Raw genomic sequence first — 17,578 nt, 5'->3', positions numbered from 1 at the left:
ATATTGTGTATGCAACATGGACCTATTACTTCACTGCAAATAAAGCAGAAAAGAATAATAAGAATAATGAGGCTGTTTGATCGTAGTAGGTTGATATCTATTCCGAATTGAAAAATACAAAGCTACAGAACAATACGGTACTGCATTTTATGGGTGGCATCAAATTTTTCTTTATTGATTCGACTAGTTTTACTTACCAGAACATAGGATAAGAAATCGCCCTGATTGCCCCATATTTGACTTTGTAGTTCTTTCGTTCTAAATTTAATTCATTTTAGTTTAATACCACTTTTCAACTCCAATACTATATGATACGTACAGTATGATGGTGGTATACAGTATCTGGTATTTACAGTGCGATCTAAGCAACTACTCTCTCTCTTATTTGCGACAAATATCAGACCAGGATCCACGTGCATTAGCCACTTAGATACAAAAAGTCATATTTCGTGCCAGTGTTGCCACACTCCTAGCTCTGGAGTGGGCTGAAAAATAGTACCAAATTGAAACAAAAAGGGCTGAATTCATTATTTTATATCAATGTAATTTATATGGCTCTAGGGGGCGCGGTGGCTCAGTGCTTGGGGTCCCTGGTTCGATTCCAGCTCGCATCGTGTGGACTTTATGGTGAACAAACACCGTGCTCGTGGGTTTTCTCGGGGTTCTCCCATTTTCTTCATTCCACCATTTCACTCACATCTCATCATCACCGTCTCCTTTAGCCTAATCGGCATAACTGTGGAACGTAAAACTTAAAGATTTCATTTCATTTTAATATGGCTCTATAACACGAAACTAGAAGAGGTAAAGCTCTAGAACACTCCCCCCTCTTCCAAGAGTACAAATCAAGAGAGCGCTCTTTTTAAAAACATCTAAATAGGAGGACTCCAAACAACCGTCGAAGTAGATGAAACTTTTCTCGCGCGTAGGAAGTATAACAGAGGAAAAAAAAATAAATAAATAAAAAAATAAAAAAATAAAAAAATAAAAGGGAAAACAGTTATCATCTTCGTTATGTATTGTTAGGAAACTAAACGCGCCTTTATTTCGAAGTGACCAATAAACCAAAAAACATTATGGCCATATATGAAAAAATATATAAAACGAGGAACAAATCAATCATCTCCAAGCTCATATGTAAACAGTACCTTATAATAAAATATTAAAATATAAATTATTGCGCCTTATTCTCGCTTATTTGACGATCGAAGGAGGATAATAAAACTGTAAGAAGAATATAAGGTAAGTAAACTGACATTTTTAAGAATCCAACACACAGTATGAGTAACGTGAGATGTAGGAAAAGTCTTACTGACACTTTTGGAAATGCGACAAGTATTTGTTAAATGGTGTTGAATTGGGTAGAATTGTACCAACTTTTTCACAAAAGGGGCTGAAAATGCCAGCGTGGTACCAACGGGCCGATGAATGACAAAAAGGGCTGAATTGGGTACAATTGTACCAAATGTGGCAACACTGTTTCGTGCTAAACCATTACGACCTTTTGGGTAGATTGTTTAGGCGCACGGGTTTGATTTATGTTGTGGATTCAAGTTCAGATTTAAAATTAAAATGTAGTTCACGTATCATATTGAAAAAAAAAAAAGGAAATTTGACTGTATAAAAAAAAGTAGTTCATATACTGCCTTTTACATTTTCGCCAAATTTGAAAGTTTCAAGTTAATACCTTTTTGATCTTGCAATCTGGACTGAAAATCAAAAAACGAAATTTATACTTTTACTTTCCACGGTATGCCCTCTAAGCTAAGGAGACTGATGAATATAAAGATGAATTATTACGAACTAATTGGTGGAATAATAATACAAGGAAAAAAGAGAACTTGAGGAAACTAATTGACATGCTAACCACCACATACTCACATGACGGGATCAACCCAGGGATCCCTTGCATTAGAGGTGAGCACTACTTCTGACACAGTACTATCTTGACTTAGGATTCAGTGAAAAGTAACAATCTTTCAGTAAATGAATTTAACTTAAACTTAAGTGCAGATACTGCGAGAATGGAGGTTTAACGTTCCTTTTCTCAGCACGAAGGCTCTGAGAGGCGGAACCTGCTTAAAGTAGGCTACCAAACAATGTTCAGGAGCTTTATCAGAGGCTTTTTGCTTCAGCTGAAATCAAGCCTAGGACAAGGCACTTAATACACGTGGGTTTGCTTCCTTGGCCAGGAACGGTGAACTTCTGCTCAGAATAGTGATTTGCTGCATAAATGAGGCAGATCCTCCGAATGGCACTTTTGAATGAGCTGCTGAGTCGCTTCTCACTAGTAATGAACGACGGTTCTATGGGAGCCAGTGCTTTTCGAGAACCACACTTCTTTAGGACCCACGATTCCTCAGGAGATACAGTTCTTTGAAGAACGTGGCTCTTGCATGTGTCTCGCGAAAGGACCGGTCTTTTGTCTCTCGGTTCTTGGTTCAGTTTCTTATTGTTCTGAAGCAACGCTTGATTGTTATGGATCACTGAGCTGGCCCTTCAGTTCAGCTCAGTTCAGTTCAGTTCAGTTCAGTTCAGTTCGGTAAGTGTGCGTACAAATAGCAAACAGTTGTCAGATCTACAGATTTGTATCTTCAGACTTTTCAAAGCGATAGGAAAAACAATATTTTGTAGTGTAACCTATAGAGTGGGGGTGACATCAGAAAATAATTGTAAATAAATTACAAGTATATTAGTACCCAATCAATAGTTTTATGGTCGCTAAGCTGAATAGTGACACTCCAGATACCGTTTCAGTTCACATTCACGCTTACTCTGCATACCAGTTGATACAAAAATATAGTAGAAAACGACCGATATTAATGTTCAATCCATAGTTTTCGGGGTCGCTAAAATTAAAAGTGACATGTTGAGGTTTTATAAGTCTACTATCGTCCCTCATTCGCGTCAGTGTGAAGAAAGGGGTTACGTGTAAAAATAATCGAAAATTGCCAATATTTGTAATGTAATGCAATGAGATATTTCAGTTTAACGTCCCTTGATTATGCCCTTTAAGCTGAGGGAGACGATTAATTAAGGTAAGTGAATGATAATGGAAGAATTGATAGAATGAAAATGAAGGAGGAAAGAGAATACGCCGAAAAATAAAACCATGGACAAGATTTCGACCACCGCACTTTGCCGGGGATCGGACCAGGGACCTACGCACCAGAGATAGGCGCTTTACCACTGAGCCACCGTGGCATACTCAATTATGTTCAAGATCACTTTCATCTTCAATCGGCATGGAGTTTGAGAAGTGCTAAGGGATAGAGATAAAAAGGGGTCTCGTTAGAAATCATCATTATTATAGTTTCATTGAAATAAGTATCCTAATGGAAGAGAGGGGTTCACATACTTTCTATAACATGGCCTGCCCATGTGAAGAACATGCATAACAGAATATTACGTTAAACATTATTGGTTCATATCTTGAGTGGTTAGCAAAATAAGCTAAACAGCAGTAACGTAACTCTTTAAGGGAATGTGTCGAATGTATATAAGAAAATATAAATCAGTTTATCGTTACTATTGTTACGCGCGCAATATCTGATGTGTAATTAAACAAACATTTAACATTTGCAGGAATCTCGCTTCCGGTGGTCTAAGTGGGACGTTAAACTAATAAAAAAAAATCAGCAACGATAAATGTTGCTCTTCGTATTCTTTGTAAGTATTTGTAATTTTAATATGAGAATTGCATTATATAGCTATTGATGTTCTATGTGAGAAGTTTTCAAAATGGAAAGAAGATTTGTACAGAAGAAAGGAGGTCATAGACGAGCGTCAAAATATGCAAAATACTTTTACACATGCAAACTGTTACTCTTAAGCATCGGAAAACCGACAGAACTGCCTTTTCTGTCCGTCCGTCTATCGAAAACTGTCAGAGAAAAAACAGTAAGAGATATCGATATATGATTTTCTGCAATCGATTCAGCATTCTAAGATAGGTTTCATCTCCTTCCAAACTCTTATTTAAACCGGAAGTGGCTCAAATTTGTCATTTCCGGTTCCAACATTTATTGCAATAAAACGAAAACGGCAATGGATAACGAGAAGAGCTTTCACGGACGATTTATCGTCGTAATGCAACGTATGAGAATAATTCTGAATCCTACTAAAACTGGAAGCGGTTTAAATTCAATGTTCTTCCGGTTTCAATACGGATTTGTACAGAAAAATGGTAAAAGATATCGAGACGTAGTTTTCTGCAACCGATTAATTGTTCCAAAAATATGTCCACCTTTATTAACACAATTCTCAAACTAGAAGTGGTTTAAATTAGCAATTTCCAGTTTCCATACTGATTTCGATACAGGAAAAGCAGTGTCATCTTGAAAAATGAAATCTTTCAGTTTAGTGTCTCACAATTATGCTCATTCGCATACGGAAGACCATGGTTAATGCCAATGAATGCATATGGAAAAATTGTTGAAATGAGAGCTCCGAGAAAACCCACGGACACGATGTTGTCAATCTCAAGCTTACTTGGTCGGAATCGAACCAGGAACACCACGCAACCAGAGGTAAGCACTACCACTAGCCACCGTGACCCTTGGTGATATCGAGACCTTTTTTTTTAAAAAAAAAAAATGATTCAGTTAACTTCATATTCAAACCGGAATTCCATTTCTGGTTTCAATATTCATCGAAATAGAACAAAAAAATATTTATATACATTGACAAACTGTTTTTTTGCAATCGATTCGGGATGCCAAAGTAACATACCACCAAAATCCGTGACAGTAAAACTGTGACAGTATGCAGTTGAAGTTTACTACCTATACTGATTTCCGTAGAGCAAAAACGAAAAGAGATAGCGAGATAGTTTTTCTACAATCGATTCAGTTTCCCTGGAGAAGGCTCCATCTTCTCCTTTAACCGTCTATTGAATTTGGAAGTGGTTAAATTATCCATTTCTGGTTCCAGCATCTATCGCCACAGAACAAAGCTGGAGGACAAAACTAGGAATAGCTTTATATATAGACCTATATGTAGGCGCGGATCCAATGGGTTCTATAGCCCCCCTTGACGGTCAGATATACACGGGATAAAATGGGTTTCAATCCTGCTTTACACTGGATAAAGCTGCAAACTATGGTTTAGCCTCTCCCTTTATCAACACCGACAACGTTTAGAAAGTGATTCCTGATACCAAGGCAAAAAGTAGAGACCAACTTGGGTGTACAAATGCTTTAAATCTCCATAGCTTCAAAACTATGGGACCTATCAGTCGGGTCAATACTTAACTTAGGAACTAGTATGTGCCCTATCCAAACATCTATGTTTCAGAATCCTGAGGTAATTCCGTAACAATTTTTACAGAGGTAGTTGGTGAGCACTTCAAATTATACACCTCTAGCCAAACCGCCTCTATAAATATTCTTTCGTGAGTACCTTAGGATTATGAAACCTGTATTTTTGGATAGCATACAGATTCCAAGTGGTCTTGACCCAACTACGGTAGGTCCCATAGTATTGGAGCTACGGACCTTTAAAGTTCATTTTTTCATGTTTTTAGCAGCCTATAACTCCGAAAGGAAGCATTTGTGCGCCCAGGTTGGTCTATACTTTTTGTCTCGGTGTCAGGAACCGCCTCCCAAATCCTGTCGATGTTGCTCTGAAGCACCATACATACATACATACATAGAGTCATCATTTGTCGAACAGGTTCTACCCTTTCTTATTAATCTATTATCTCCAGTAGCTATATATGTACTACTTCAAGTTTGAGTACAGAAAAATAACATAAAATTTAAGTTTTTTACGTCCCACGATTTTGCCGGCTAGGTTAAGGAGACTGTGATGAGAAATGAATGAAATGGTGGAATGAAGAAAGTGGGACGAAACGGAAGAACCCCGAAAACTCCACACATACGGTGTTTGTTCACTACAAAGCTCAACTGGGCGATCTGGGATCGAATTAAGGACTTCGCACACCATAGGCGAATGCTTTATCACTGAACCATCGCGACCCCAAAGTTTGAGTACTGAATTATCAGTCTCGAAGTCTACCGTAGTTTCACACTACGAAACGAAACTCACTTGTTTAACAATAATATAAATTTGCTTTTAAGTCTGATGCTTCTGAACCATGTATTTTGCATTTCTTAATTTGCATGTAGCGTAAATTGTATTTTTTGCATTACATTTTTTAACATTTATTACCCATAAATAGCATTTAATTTAAAACGAACATTTTTTCTTTATACATTCTAAATTCGTTACTTAGAATACTTATTTATGCAGTTTGAAACTGTAATTCGAATTTTAATTGAAAGAAAAAAAAACTACGGAAAAATGTAAATAATATTTTTAGTTTCCAAACTCTCATCCATTCTTCCGGTTATATAAAGATAAGTGCATCGTTCTAATGAACCAGATCTTTTTATTGAGCGAAAAGGTCAACAGGATACACAATATTGATTTTTTTCTTTTTTTTTTTAATCACTAGCTCTAATGCTCTTCGTTAATAGATTATTCGTACATGGTATTTTAATGTTTTTAATTTTTGTAATAAACAGAACCAATGGTAAGTGTAGGTTAGATATAGTCTGTAATCAACTATATTTTGTCAATAATGTAAAAGGTATGTTGTTCCATGTTTTTGTATGTGCTAAGGTATAACGAATAGGGGTGGATAGTTGCTGAAAAGATAAACAGCAGGTTTCGGTTTGCCACTTAAACCGGTTTGGAACTTTTCCACTGTCCTTTATCTAGGGAGCAATATCCATTAGTTCTAGGAAGATGAAGTTTTGTAGGCAGTTAGCCTGCTGCTCAAAGGAGTGGACTAATGGAGTAGGTATAATGTGCCTGTGAAATTTTCAAACTGTGGACTGCGGGTTTTTTTTTTTTTTTTTTTTTAACAATCAGAATGACAAACCTCAAACCCCAGAATACCTAGAAATACGAAAATTTGCAGATATCCTATTATTCAAAGGAGTAATACAAACTGCTAAATTCTAGGTAGTTTCAGTCAGAGCCGGCGAGAGGGGAGGGCAGGAGGGGCCAGAGCCCTGGGGCCCAGGGCCCCAAAGGGGGCCCGGCGGCCGAGGATAAAAGAATTACTAAATGTTGTATATTTTTACTTAGTTCGCTTCCAATCAGTGCGCTCTTTGTGTAACAATTTTTGTGTACTGTAGTCTTGCAAAGAAATGACAGGCGACCAGATCTAAGAACAAGCAGCTGCACTAGTCCAGCGATACCCAAAAGATTTAGGAGATGATCTTTCTGATGAACTGCATAGCCTGAAATTGATATATTCGTCCAATTTTGGTGAGAAAACGCTTTCAACGCTCCTAAATAACATCAAAACTTTGAATCTAGAAACTTTATTTCCAAATCTGACAGTGGCCCTTCGTATATTTGCCCAATCTCTGCTACCGTTGCTAGTACAGAGCGCTCTTTCTCTCTGTTAAATAGAGTAAAAAGATGTTTTACGCTCTACAATGTGTCAAGACAGATTATCAAGCTTAGGCTTGTTGGCAGTGGAGACAGAACTTATCAAGTGTACCAAACTGGATGCTATCATTGATGAAATCGCCCTGAAAAAAAGCCAGAAAGGGAATTTTGTTGTAACTATACGTAGAAAAGGATACATTGTAACTGTAACAGTTGTCTAGTAGTAATACATATAATAAATTTCTCCTACAGACAATTACTACTAATATCACATTATTAATCACACTATAGTTAATTTGAGCAATATTTCATTGAAGTAACTAAATTAGGCCTAATGCCTCATGTCTCTAGTTAAGGAAGACTAATTGCATAGCTTACTTCTATATAATTATTTATAGCAACAATTTGTGCAAAGATAGTACAGGGTAAGTTGGATGGTTGAGAACATTTACTTTCTCAACTTTTATTAACTATTTAATACTTTCTTTTTGTATTTCCTTCACAAATTAGTTTGTTTTGAGCATTTGATTGAGCATTAGAGGAGAACTTTTGCTATTACAAATAGATAAGTTACTTTTTTTTCTATATTTTGATATCATTGTATTTATATATATAATTTTTTTATTCATTTTAGTTTTGAAGTCTTCAAAAATCTTAGAACCAACAAGTATAGGGTCTAAACAAAATCATAAATAGTGAATTAATGAAGTTTTTTTTTCAGCGAACAGTGAACATAGGTTAGGTTCAGAGTTCTTATTATTCACTTATTTGGAGATATAGCAATACTGTTTAACATGTAAATTAAACGCGTTAATGGTCTAATAAAGAGTTCAAAATAAGTCTTAATGTTCATTTTAGTTTATTTCCGTTCAAAGTGGTAAATACGTAAAAAGTCATAAGGAAACATGTCAGGGGCCCGGGATTGCTCAGCCCCGGGGCCCGCGACCGCTCTCGCCGGCCCTGGTTTCAGTACCCATTTATATAACTAATATTTCTATTGTGCAGTAATATTTAATTCGGATTAGAGTATGCTTTCGTATTAAAGTAAGATAGTTCCCAACTACCTCAGCCGATTATATGATTTTCATAATAAAATATCAATAGATAAGAAACGAGTCAGTCTTTACTCAAAGATACTTATCTTTCATTTTCCCTTGTATTATATCAGGTAACCAAGAAAATTCGTGCTATATTCGTCACTCATTCAACACGGCTCACAAAAATCTTAAAAATATACATTTTATTCTTCGAAATAATCACCATTGGCTTCAATGGCATGTTCCCAACCACAGACCATCTTAAAAATGCCCTTTTGAAAAAAAAAAAAAAATTCTGGAGTCCAAAAGTTGTGACAAAGCCTTTGTGACATTCGTCTCATTTTCGGAACTGCTGTACCCACAGTGGTTATCTATAGCCAAAAAGAGGCAATAGATCGATGAGACAATGTCTGGAAATAGGGTGGATGAGGAGGAACTTACTAGCCCAATGTTTTGATCACTTCTTTAGTCACTTTTGCCGTATGAGGTTTGGCAAAATCATGGAAGAAGAGAACTCCTCTTCTGTTAACAAGTGCTGGCTACTTCTGGAGAAGTGCAGCTGAAACTCTGCAATTGTGATGAGTAAAACTCGACAGTTATGGTTTTTCCGCTTTCTAGATATTCATGGTGATCTATGCCATCGCTGGTCTACCAAACACATAGCATTACCCTCTTGCTGGATGTCCGGTTTAGCAGCCAATGAGACTAAATCAGAAGTCGATCAGGTCGGGAAGTGTAGGTCTTCTTTTCCAGTTATCATACATGATCAATTTTTCATCTATATCAATATTTGGTCCAGGAAAGAGGCTTTATTATGCGCAACAGCCACGACAAGCAGATGTTTACAGTTTATCATGTTTCCTTCGGACAGAACATGAGGAATTCATTTGCTTAGCTTTCATGCCATCCCAAGGTTATGAAGATGTGATCGAAAGGTTTCGTCAGATATTCCAATCCTGTGTGCCAGCTCATGTTAAGTTTGATGAGGATTCTGCTTGATTTCCTTCTCCAGCTGGACTTTGTCGAAGGTGGATGGACAACCAACACAAGGCTCTCATCTCTGGAAGAAAAGCAGCCGAACTACTTTTGAGCAGCCCATTCACTCACTGCTGTCACGAAGCATATTCTTTTAGCGGCCGCTGCAGCTTTGTTTGTTAATTTGTACTCGTAAATCAAAATAAGCCTCAAAATCTCTCTCTCCAAAGCCATGCTCTTTCGAGGATTGCGATGCACTGAACAAGTCTCTATTTAGCAATATTTGAAAAGAATGTAAACATAACGTCATCAATTTGACCGCACAAATGCAACAAAAGTAACTTCTCAAAAAACTTCCTTGAAGACTACCTGATAATATAGCACCATGATATATTCCCCATGCAGGGCGTAAAGCGTGGGCCCCAAGTCATTTCAGAACAAGTTTAATGTTTCATTCTAAACTTATCTTCCCCTGGAATAGCATCCACCATTCAAGTAATTGCCCCTCTCCCAAGGTATTTTTCCTAAATCCGCCCATGCTCTAAAGTTGAATTCCAACTGATATTAAGAATTTTATTCCAAACTTCAGAGTATCAGTAAAAGTACTCGCACAGTATGAACCCTCTACTGTTTTAGTAATATCGAAATAATTTTACATCTGAATAAAGGTACACCGAAAACGTATCGTTTAGCCTTATCATAATCTCTGGGTGGACGATTCCTAATAACGCAAAGTGCATTTCAGTCGAATCGAATATTGAACTGAAACCGAACAATCTTTAAACAGTTCTTAACGGAACCGAAGCATTCCACGAACGGAACCGAACCTAACCGGTTTCAAGTCCAAATCGATTGATTCGGTTAAAACAACAAACTGAACCAAAACTGGTTAACAGGTGTTTGGAACACCCCCTAGTCACGAGTGTAGCAATCTATCAGTTCTTGAATGCGGTTTTTGTGGTTTTGTAATCGGATCAGTAGAACTAAGTTAATCAAATATCTGGTAAGTGCCCGTTTAGGCAATAATTTTGAGCACCTAGCCGATCCGCTACTCCGGGTTGTATCTCAGACCAGAAACGTACGCAGAGGGTCCAGACCCTGTGAAATTCCAACTTTTCTGTAAATTTAGTCTATTTTAGGGATTATTTTACAAATTTTAATATAGTGTATCCTGATGTGTTAGGACTCCCTGACAAACTACTACGTATTTGCCTACTTATGGCAAGTGCCACTAACAAAAATAATCCGAAATTTCAGAAACCATGATAAGTAATCACTATCTCATGAAAGAGCCCCCCTTTATAGGCAGAGCTTTTAGTAGCTCAAATACTTTGTTAGAATTCGGCTTACCTTTCAACTAAAAGGCTATACAAGATGTAGACTCAGTTTAAGATGAAATCAGACCCATCGTGATGCGCTCCCCCAAGAAATTGAACCAAGGACACAGCGCGGACGCTAGCCACTAAACTACCGTGGATGACGTTGGTAACATAAGATACGAAACTGAAATGAAATCTTTCAGTTCAAATAATCTTTAATTTCGATTAAAGTAGACAGATGACTAAGGCAAGTGAATGACAACGGACAAATTGGTGGAATGATAATGCGGGAGAAAACGGAAGTACCCTATGCAAACCTATAGACACAATATTGTTCTCCACAAAGTTACTTGGCCGGGCATCGAAGCGGCGAGCTCACGTACCAGAGGTAAGCACTCTACCATTGAGCCACCGTGCCCCCTAGCACAGGATATGATGAGAAGACTTGTTTTTGCGGCACTGTATTTCAGAATTCCTTATATCGCTGAGATTATTCGCTACATGCGTCGTATATCTTTAATCTATCGACTCCAAAATGATAGTCTTCAGTTAAAGGATCCATAATAGAAAATAAGTGATGGAAACTACGTAAAATGAGAAACTACTAGGAAATGGGAGAACTCAGAGAAAACTCATAAGCTTGCCATGAGTTACATAGCACTAAAGGTTGTAGTTTTACCGCTAGAGTATCAAGCGGTTATAGTTAAGGAGCCGTACTTCCCATTTAGGGAAGGACGAGAAACGCCATACTTTCAGGAATTATTCAATGACTATCTAGGATGTTAAAAAGTAGGTAATAGACTGAGTTCTTGCCCTTGTACTTAGGGTGTTTAGGTAGTGCAACAGTAAGATGTATCCTCGTGCACGGGAGATGAGAAGTAGCTGTTCTTAACTATTACCTATCAAGCCTTCACCTATATGGAAAATATATATCTAGCTCAGCGGTTCTCACCCGTTGTGTTGTGACATATTGGCGTGTCACGCAGTCATCTAGGGTGTGTTGTCAAATTTTAGAATTTAAAAATCATAAAAAAAATTAATAATAATTAGTTAAAATTAACATTAACACAGACTGCACCAGTCAACATCTCCAGCGACAGCAATAGTGCTCAGTACTACATAGTCGGCAAGGTTCTAGATTACTGATCCCCCTTCCCATTGAGCAGTAATAAAGACAAAAAACAACGTGCCCTGCGGGGCTCGAACCCGCGTTCAATTAAATGTGTCAATTAAATATATATACTTTAGTACAGAAACAAACCAACCCAACTACTAATCTACATGGAGGACCAGTAATCTGGAACCTTCCCCATACGGTCATTACATTATAAAAATTTATCGGACTACACTATTTACATTATTATTATTATTATTATTATTATTATTATTATTATTATTATTAAAAAATATAACAAGTGTGTCGCGATATCCTGACGTTCAGTATAAAGTATGTCGTCAGCCAAAAAGATTAAGAACCACTGAATTCTGAGTAGAAAATAATATGACATATTATTTTTACATCGTAAGAAAGATAGGTCTATTTAGATGATATATTGTAACAATAAAGTGTGCATTAATTATTTGATGGAAACTAGTTCATATGACAACGATATTCTGTATGTATGTATATCAGTGTGGATCTTATTATTCAAAGTTTTAATTTAATAAAACGAAATTAATTGATAAGTAGAAAAATATATAAGATGTTTTGAGAACAACTTTGTTTCAGTATACATTCCCAATGCAATGGTAGTTGCTAAAATAGTGAACAATTTGCTTACCGTATCAGTTTACACTTGCAATTTTTTTGAATCAGCACATAACTACAATGATCGTACTGCTAATAGCCCAATTTTAGCAATATAGTGTTTCCAGTTTGTTTTACTGCTAAAGATAATGGTAGTTATCGCAAGGATACATTAATGTCGGAAGCTACATATTCTTTGTATTTGAAAATATAAGTTTTACATACCTGTTTATAAGCAACTGCAAATACAATGTAAGTTTTCGAAGTTGGAGGTTGGCGGTATAACTGCAGTGGCCTTTCGCGTGTTACAATCCTGAAGAGCTTAGCTTGTTGAACAAAACAGTCACATTACTTTCGTCTGTAAAGGACGACACCAGAGCCACTCGCAGCGCTTAACACCCTAGAAAGATGACCTTGAGACGGATTTTTTTACTGAAAATAAACATGGTTTTGTATAGACCTATCTTCAGGACTGCTCCTTTAGTAATGGTTTTAATTGAGAAGTACAAATAATAATAATAATAATAATAATAATAATAATAATAATAATAATAATAATAATAATAATAATAATAATAATAATAATTATTATTATTATTATTATTATTATTATTATTATTATTATTATTATTATTATTATTATTATTATTATTATTATTACGAGTATTTTCTCCATCATTAGGCTATTCATGGCACTGAAGTAAACATTATTATTATTGCTACCTATGCAAGCTTAACCTCTCTTCTAGTCTAGTGGCTAGCGCGCTTGTGTTTCGTAGACGCGGCTTCTGATTCGGTTCCTGGTGAAACAACCTTCAAAAAGCTGGAGATCCATGCCTCATACAACCTCAGAGATAAAAGGGACGCTGAACTCCAACCCAACCAATTACATTTTGTTAGGTTTCGGGACTTTCGTTTGTGTAATTACGCAGGGATTAACCTTCAACAATTTAAATTTAATTTAATGCACAAAGAGCAAGGGATAATTCAGTAAAGTAATTAGATTAATACAACTCATACAGAAAATAATGAGTTATTTTTACATTCTTGTTGAAGAAAGATTGTTAATCATACCAAGTTTACAGAAACGATCATTAAGCACCAATTATTAAATAGATTGGTTTGCTTTCTGTTTTAACATTTGTGATACAAGATCTGTTTCTGGGTCGAAAGATTACCACGTAAGACACGTGGAAGTGCAACCTAACGTTGAATTACATGGGCTCCCACCGGGAACTGAATCCGGATCTCTGTCGCTAAAAGCGAGTACGCTAACTACATAGCCACGAGGAAGCTCCGGTGATGTTTAGTATGCATGTAGTAGTAGTCATCGACTCACCTGTATGCATTTCACTGTTGAAAAAGTTGTTCCTGTCTATTTTGCATAATCATATATCAAACAAAGACCCAGGCAATGTTTGCAACGTTTTCCAAGAGAAGAAATTGACAATTGAGATCTTCATAGATGAGATATTGCAGTGACTTGCGAACAACTAGCAACATTATAGTGTAGACCATGCAAAGAAGTTTGGTTTGTCACAATGTATACAATATGAAAATTGAGGTCTGAATTTTTTAACGGCTCAATAACAGAAGTTCAGCTGGCGCCGTCTTACCGTCAACAACTCTTCACATGTATCCCTATCCATCATAACTCACGCGAAGACAGGAGACGGCAATACAAATTTAAATTGAACGCCGTTTTCAGTCTTTTCTCTACAATGCATTTTTCTTTACCCTCTATTCCCTACCCTTGAGAAATTTAGTGTTGCCATGACAACTGATTTTCATTATATTTAATTTTTACAAATGGCGTCATATTTTATTCATTAATATTGAAACCGGAAATGATAGTTGATTTCTATTTTTGGTTTCAGTGTAGAGATTAGAAAATGAAATGAAATGACTGAGTTTTACGTCGCACGGGTATATACCGGCTAGGCTAACGGAAACAGTGATAATGAGCAATGAATGAAATGGAGGATTGAAGAAAGTGGGAAGAACATCGGGAAACCCACGCACACGGTGTTTGCCCACCACAAAGTTCACTTGGCGGGAGCAGGGTTTGAACCCGGTGCCCCCTCGCACTAGAGGTGAACGCTCTACCACTTAGCCATTGCGCCACACGTAGAGATTGGAGTGCAGATGAAACATGTTCTTGAGATGCTTAATGTACAGCAGTGGTGTATTTACGATTTTGTTTTTTTTTGGGGGGGGGAGATTTGATAACTTTATTGCTGGGAATGTGAAAATTCTGCAAGATGTTTCATTTACTTTAATATAGTAAATAAAATTTCGGGGGGGGGGGTGTTAATCCCGGAAGCCCCCGTTAAATACGCTACTGATGTACAGTATTAGAGAATACCGTTTCTTGCTATCTATTGCCGTTTATACTCTATAGCAATCATCATTAAAACTGGAAATAAACGATTTCTTCTAGTTTGAATAGTTTGAATAGATAATTAAGAGAAAAAATACTACCTATTCTTAGAACGCTAAATCGTTATATATATATATAGTTGTCGCTATCTGTCGTATTTTACTGTACGTAGACTAACATTAAAATTAGAAGTGGTAGTAGATTTCTATCACTTCTGTTTTTAGTAAATATTTTTGAGTGGATATGGAGTATATTAGCAGGGCGCTTAAAGGTGCTACTCCACCGAGTGTGGAAAAAATGAGCATGCGGCAGGTGACTGTAAAGATAACCAAGCAAGTTCTGTCGCTTTTTGTGGAGTTCTGTGTTCCATTGGCCCTCACACCGTGAGAATGCGAATGGAGATAAGGCGAAGGTCAGTTGTTGGTGTGGGTATATCCAACATACTACCTGGTTGTGGCAGTTAAGTTACACTGTGTACTTGCGTAAGGACAAAGTGAACATGAGACCTCCACAAAGTGTCATAATGGCGTGTATACTGTACAAGTTCAAATTGTGGTCAAACGCTGCTGCAGCGGGGCGAAGATATGTCAGGCCTTTGGTGAGGGTCATCGAGACTACAGGGACAGGACAGCGGTGGTTTAACAAGTTTCAGGACTGTGACGAAACACTCGAAGACGCATCATGTGTCGGCAAACCAACATACGCACATAATTAGGATCTTCAAGCAGCAATTGAGGCAAACAGTGGCCATACATGTGACGAACTAGGACTCAGTGGCGGAGCCAAGGGTAGGCCTGGGGGGCCAGGCCCCCTCGCTCAAAATCTTGGCCCCCTAGCGCCCCCCCACACACACACAGAGTGATACTGCTATAGGTCGACAAACGGTGATATTAATAGTGACCACAAATTAAACTACTACCGAAACATATCTTGACAACAAAGTTACCAACTGCAGAATATCGTATGTTGCAATAGTCTGTGTTCCGAGCAAAAATCTTCAGGCTCCTTTTTGTTTGGAGTACAGCAAGACCTAATTTATCTAAATCTGTATGATGCATGCATTGACCTCAGCATCTGAACGTTCCTTTTAACCTCTGTCCCTTATCTGGTTGTCTTCTTTGTTTTTGACAAAGAACAAAAAAAAAAAAAAAAAAAGCAAAATCAGTCTGCATTCTGATTTGTTTCAATGTTGAAAGTCATACTAAAATAAGAGATGCTTCCTTACAAATAGCATGCACTGCAGTAAAACTTTACACTCATGTTGAACGAGGGGGGCGCGGAGGATCAGTGGTAGAGCGTTCACCTATGGTGCTTGGGGTCCCGGGTTGGATCCCAGCCTCCGCCAAGTGAACTTTGTGGTGGACAAACACCGTGTGCGTGGGTTTTCTCGGGGTACTTCCGTTTCCTCCCACTTTCTTCATTCCACCATTTTAATCATTAGTCATCATCACCGTCTCCTTTAGCCTAACTGGCATAACCGTGGGACGTAAAACTCAAAGATTTCATTTCATTTTTTTCATGTTGAACGAAAGAAGTCTTCGTACACTAAGTAATTAATTTCCATCGATTATGGCGACAAAGAACAAATGCATAACACCCATGAAATAATTTGGTATTATTATTATTATTATTATTATTATTATTATTATTATTATTATTATTATTATTATTATTATTATTATTATTATTATTATTATTATTATTATCAAATAATATCGAGAGGTCTTGTTTAATATAGAGTAAAAGAAGACAGCAGAAGATTTTGTTATTTCTGTCATTCTCTCTGCTGTTCGTATCCCAATAATTCGAGAAAATTAAGATACTGAATACTATCAACACCTACTATTTGCTACTGGTACTGGTTCTCCTTCTCGTCTACCTTCTGGTCTTGTCTCTAGTACGTCTAATTTCCTAACGCGCTTGGCCGTGGTAACTAAGTAGAAACCTTCTGCTGTGATATTAATAAGCGATACTAGCGATCTCCAAGGAAAACGGAGTCAGCGCTTGGTGGACCTATTCTATTAACTAAAGCCTGGGGAAATGAGGCTAACAAAAATCAATGATTCTTTATAAATAAATCTTTCGGAAGTATTTTCTTTTAACTGTAGCTTAATCCCAAAACTGCTACTAGTAGAGAAATGCCGAAATTTATCACAGAGCCAGTGCTACAATCTCCTGATTATTAACCATCAGGTAAGATACCGAGATGATACAACTTGGTCGCGGCAGTAATACTGTTTTGTGTAAAAGTGTAGTTACTCCCATGACCAGGTTGTATCATCCTGTTATCTGATATTTGTGGGACTGGTCTACAGATATTCCATTCAGTAAGTTCAGTCAGTGAATACCAATTTTTATCACAGTTTTATATTAATTCTGCGTCAAAATATGCATTTCTGAGAAAATTAGGCATTAAGTATTTCTGAGAAAATTACATTGTAGGAATTATGCAGAACAGTAAATCAGTGGTGACATGGATTTTCAACAGGATATACTAATTAATGCCCCTCCTTCAAATCTAATCTCAAAACTTACAATATTAATTTAGCATCGACTACAGGATAGTACCGTTATTTCAACTACATTTGAATTTATTTTAAGGCTTTGAAACATCCGAGACTCAGAGGATAGAAACAAGGGAAGTTAGTCAATAGGGCCACCGAGGAAGAATCTTGGTAATCTCCTCAGTTGAAATATTTATCCACGAGGGATCAAT

The 17,578-nt window shown here is 37.0% G+C and overlaps 1 protein-coding gene across 2 annotated transcripts in view; it reads right to left on the bottom strand.

Moving 5' to 3' along the window:
- Window positions 1-12,908, bottom strand: part of LOC145678377 (dual oxidase maturation factor 1-like) — a 141,008-nt gene extending 128,100 nt beyond the window's left edge. The window contains exon 1 of one of the 2 annotated variants that reach the window (XM_081748451.1): window positions 12,708-12,908. The gene's annotated coding sequence lies outside the window, so the exon portion shown is untranslated. Of the gene's footprint in view, window positions 1-12,516; window positions 12,623-12,707 lie in introns of those variants that run through there. The other variant, XM_081748452.1, reaches the window with a different exon arrangement.
- Window positions 12,909-17,578: the final 4,670 nt, after the last annotated feature.

Source organism: Thermobia domestica, chromosome 2, assembly GCF_964235325.1.
Source record: "Thermobia domestica chromosome 2, izTheDome1.hap1.1, whole genome shotgun sequence".
In the NCBI taxonomy this organism is placed as follows: domain Eukaryota; kingdom Metazoa; phylum Arthropoda; class Insecta; order Zygentoma; family Lepismatidae; genus Thermobia; species Thermobia domestica.
The sequence above is the reverse complement of the archived record's forward strand: the minus strand, read 5'-3'. Positions and strand labels throughout refer to the sequence as shown.